Genomic DNA, 5,283 nt, shown 5'->3' on the forward strand with positions numbered 1-5,283 from the left:
GGCTGTCTCCATGGTTTTGAAAATACTATTTTCTCAGACTGAAGTTCCTTGGGGATGGGGGCAGAAGATTAATCTCCAACCCCCCATCCTCCATGCCCAGGGCACATCTTCAGAAGGCCATGAGGGGGAGGCCGGTGAGAGGAGCTGAGGAGCAAGGAGCTAGTTGAGGTAACCCCCCACCCCATCACCCAGTCCTGGAGTTCCTGTTGGCCCTTGACCTTACTTTCCTGGGATTGTAGGATCCTCAGAACTTTGCCCTAGAACTTGCCCCATGGGCCTTCACCCTCTGGGGTGTTGGGAGGCTGTGCTTGGTAACATGCCTCATAAATATTTGCGCACCAAGAGCAGTTGCTAGCAGCAGGGCATCCAACTGGCTGAACCTGATTGGGTCAGAGTGTCGGTCGTTGCGTGCTGAGCCCTGGATGGGCAAGTCTGGACTCTCAGCTCAGGTTTTCTGGTCTGAGCACTTCCCTCTTCCCTCTTAGCCTAGCCCTCTTCCCTCTCCCAGGCATCATCAGTTTGCTCCCAATGTGTGTCCCTGACTCCCCAGTCTGGGACAGTTTCCTCTCCAACTGTTGGAGAAGGCCCCCCAACTCTTCCTACCAGTATGTGTTGGAGCCAGCCCTACAAATTTGGGCTCCCTGACTATGTTCACTTCTTCCTGACTCTGCAGCCAGTGACATTACTGCAGTCAATGACAGTCACTACAGTTAGTGACATCACACTAGTAGCTTAAAATTAGCCTTGGTGAGAGTTGTTTACACCCAGAAAATGGCAAACACGACAAAACAGAGATCTAGCTGCTACATAGCAGCCAGGAGGCCCAGCCAGGGAGCCCAGCGAGGCCCCTCTGAGCTCTCTCCCAGCATCAGCGTTGGGGAAGCTTCCAGTTCTCTGCTGAATAAGGAAAAACGGACAGATACATATTGCACAAAGCAGTCTTTGGGGGGCCTGGCCAGTGTTCTCAGTGGTTAGAGCATCGTTCCATGCACTGAAGGGTCATGGGCTTGATTCCAGTCAGGGCCCATACCCAGGTTGTGGGTTTGACCCCAGTTGGGGTGTGTGTGTGTGTGTGAGGCAACAGTTCAATGTTTCTCTTTCCCATCAATGCTTTCTCTCTCTCTCTCTCTCTCTCTCTCTCTCTCTCTCTCTCTCTCTCATCAATGAAAAAACACATAACAAAACATATCCTAGGGTGAGGTTTAAAAACAACAGTCTTGGGGGATGCTGTGGTGTTCCCACGAGACTGCAGGATAAGCTAGAAGATCTGAGTTCTCAGCCTGACGTGGCCCCTTTTTATCTTCGAGATCTTGGGCAATTGTTTTTGTTTCTGTGTCTGTGGAGTGAAAACAATGATACCCACTTCTCAGATTGTTGGGAGGCTTAAAGAAGATGGAAGATCTAGGCCCGGCTCAGTGATGGCCCTCAGAGAGTCCTCAACATTCTGAATGTAAAACACCATCATGTTACACGTGTAAATGGGTCATGACAGCCATGTGTCACATGATATTTTAGTAAAAAACGTACTGCATATACAGATTGGTCCCATAAGATAATGGAGCTGAAAATTCCTGTTGCCTAGTGATCTAGCTTTCATGATGCTGTAGTACAATTGAAAATTAAACTTGGTGCAGCCTAAGTGCACAGTGTTTATGAAGTCTAAGTAGTGGACAGTAATGTCGCAGGCCCTCACATTCACCCACTCACTGCCTCACCCAGAGCAGCCTCCAGTCCTGCCAGCTCCATTCGTGGTGAGTGCCCTGTGTGGGTTATCTTTTACCCCCATATTTTACTGCACCTTTCCTATGTTTAGTTATATGTAGATCCACAAATACCACTGTCGTACAATTGCCTACAGTATTCAGCACAGTCCCATGCTATACAGGCTTGTAGCCTAGGAGCCATAGGCTGCACCATATAGCCTAGGTGTGCAGTAGGCTGTACCATGTAGTTTATGTAAGTGCATTCTGAGAGGTTCACACAATGACAAATGTCCTACGACGTATTTCTCAGAACGAACCCCTGTCGTTAGGCAGGGTCTGACTGTATCCCAAAGCTAGAGTTGGGCATCATCCCCTCTTCCATCCTCAACCTGAAACTTGGAGCCTTACATTTACATTCTGAACTCCCAGGTGAAACACCGAAAACCCTTCTTCAAGGCCTCTGTCTTGAGAACGTGCTGCCTGTGAATTTTGGAGTCTCATTTCCTGGGCTGTGGGGGCAGCCGGTTGGCTTGCCTATGGGCATCTCTTTCCTGTGGCAACAAGCCCATTCTCTGGTTGGCGCCACCACACTCCATGGCCAGTGCAGTGAGGAGGGCAGGGGCTACTTGCCCCCAGCCCAGCAGGCAGGAGGGCACCAGCGCAGAGGGTGCTGGAGTGAGTGCTCTCCTGACCTGGACAGAGTGAGGGGGCTTTCATGGCTCCCTCCTCTCTCCTGCCCTGCAGGCCAAGAGAAGTACAATTATGAGGAGGCTAGAAATGGGCCCGCCTGGCAGGAGGGTGCTGCTCTATTCCTGCCCTCACTGGCTTTTGTGCAGCAAAGACAGGGTTGGATTGACCTCTGTTTCCTAGAGGGTGCAGTGTAGGCCGTTGGCACACGGACAAGCAGTTTACATTTTAATAGTTACCTTTTATTTGAATATAAATTAGAAAATTTAGACCTTGCACACAACTGTCACAATTTCAAGAACATTATTCCTGGGGGGCAGAATACGATTTGATTTAAAGAAAAATATTAAGTACATAACAGGTCTTATGGAATTATATAGGGCATGATGGTGAGGATTAAATGAGAATGACTGAAGTTTGGGATATTTGGAATATTCTGGGCCAGAAGCTGGCATGTATTTCTTGGCTGCAAAGGCTGAACTGAGGGATGGTTCCATGGTGCCTAAATCGGGGGAAGTCACTGACCGTGGTTGGAGAGGGGAGGCGTGCGTGCGCGCGTACACACACACACACACACACACACACACACACACATCCCATATACACACGACCATATCAAGAGTCACAAGGATCTCCAGAGGTTGAAAGATAAGAGGAAAACAAGAGGAAATTGAACGGGAATTCATTCAGTTAAGAAATACTTATAGAGCACTGACTAGCCAGGCGCCACTCCAAGTGCAGAGGACACAGAAGTGAGGAAAGAGACAAAATCTCTCCCTCGTGGAGCTCACATTCTAGTGCAGGGAGACTGGCATAAGTAAAACACATGGTATGTTAGGAAGCGATAGCGCGAAGCGGAAAGCGAGCAAGCAGGGAGGGGGATAAGAAGTGTCAGAGGGGGGATGGCCTCAGTGTTGCAATTTTGGTTGAGGGCAGCCAGGGAGGGTGACTTTCAGCTACGTGGGTATCCAGGGAGGAGCATGCCCAGAAGAGGAAGCAACCGTGCAAAGGCCCTGAGGCAAGCGTGTTCCTGGCATCCCTGAGAATGAATTAAGGGATAAACTAGGCTAGGCCTCTTTCATGCCCTATACTTATTTTTCCTTATCGTAATTGCAATTAAATACTTGTCTAATTACCTTTTCAGTGTCTCTTTCTCTACTAGGCTCTAGGCTTTCTTGGTGCCAGGGCTGGGCCTTCCTCTCTGCTAAATTCCTAACTCTCAGCACAGGCCCTGCACGCAATAGGTGCTCAACCATATTTTGTTGAGTAAATGAATAAATGTGAATAAATGGCTTTTGGGTGAAAAACTCTACCACATAAGCAGAACAGGCTTGAGAGCAGTTAGAGAGAGAGTGGCCGGGGAGTTGTAGCTGTGGCCGGGGGCACTTAGGGGCCACTTAGGGGGAACTTAAGGGGATGTCATGAGAAATGCAGTGAGAGACAGGGGCTATGGGGAGCTACAGTGAGCTGGGCTGGCCAGGGGCTTTCTCTAAGGCAGGATAAGGTAGCAGGGACTGCAGAGCTCCAGGTGTGGGTGAGAATGGTTAACCTGGAGCAGGAATATAACCCCATAGATAGAACCCATTAGAGCCTTTGCATTTGCCAGGCTTAATATTAAGTCCAGGGTTTGAGCCCTTTGTACCTTTGCTGCTGCATAGATTGGGATCCCTAGTGTACTCTGGCGTGCAGGAACAGGTAACTCAGACTGAGGGTCTGAGCATTCAAATCTCCAAACAATTTGGTCCTTCTCCGCATCACTGCGTAATTTTTTTCTACCGGGGGAAACACACGTGACAGCAGCATTTGAGAACCTGGGCATTTAAGAAGGTCCCTCCACGAGTAAGAACTCATCTCCTAAAACAAGTGCTTACTGGTGCCCAGTGTATGCCAGACCCTGAGCTAGATAGACTGGTGGACAAGACAGACAAGTGGAGTACTGGTCAAAGGTTTAGTGGGCAGTGGTCTGGCTGGGGGTCCTGGATCCAGCCTCATCAGCCATGTGGGTGGCCTTAGGCAAGTTACTCAGACCACAGAGCACTGGGTCAGAGCAGGCTTAGAGGTCACCTGGTGCAATCTCTTAGGTTACTCAAGGGTGCACAGTCTGCACCCCGCCCTACAGCCAATGGGACCGCAGAGTCTTGAAGTGTAAAATGAGGGCATTGGACCTTGAAGCTCACTTGGGCTCGAATATTCAATAATATTTCAAGTATGGGGAAGTGCCAAGGAGGTGGATTTGGTCCCATCTCAAGTATGTGAGCTCTGTCTTCAACTTAAAAAAAAATTGATTTCAGAGAGGAAGGGAGAGGAAGAGAAAGATAGAAACAGCAATGATGAGAGAGAATCATTGATCAGCTGCCTCCTGCACGCCCCACACTGGGGATCGAGCCCTCAACCTGGGCTTGTGCCCTGACCGGGAATGGAACTATGACCTCAACCACTGAGCAGTCTTCCCCTTTTTAATACCAGGGTCGGAGGAGGGGTGGTAGCGGGGGTCCAGTCCAGTCCATGGAGATCATTCTCAGGCATGTTCGTGGGACCCAGAAGAAAGGCCCCTGGCCCTCTTTGCCTCTGCAAACTGGCCCTGGGGGTTAGGGCTTGGAGGTGGGTCCTCAATACAATTGAACCTATGTTCCAGGTTCTCTTTCTAGACGGCCCCCTCTCCTGCCTGCCTCCCTCTCCCTGGTGCATCTGGATCCCATACTTGGGTCTTTTCTCCTCTTCTCTTCTTCACCTGCCTCCTCAGTCCCTTGATCTCCTTTGCTCTTCCCATTGAAGGCCTGGCCTCGGATTCCCCTGAGGTCATCTGTGGTTCAGGTTCACGTAGGGGAAGGAGGAAGGGGCTTCTAATCCTCTGGAGGGCAGGGTGACCTGCTCCCCTTGTCTGGCTGGGGGC

This window comes from Myotis davidii, unplaced genomic scaffold (genome assembly GCF_000327345.1).
Source record: "Myotis davidii unplaced genomic scaffold, ASM32734v1 scaffold233, whole genome shotgun sequence".
In the NCBI taxonomy this organism is placed as follows: Eukaryota; Metazoa; Chordata; class Mammalia; order Chiroptera; family Vespertilionidae; genus Myotis; species Myotis davidii.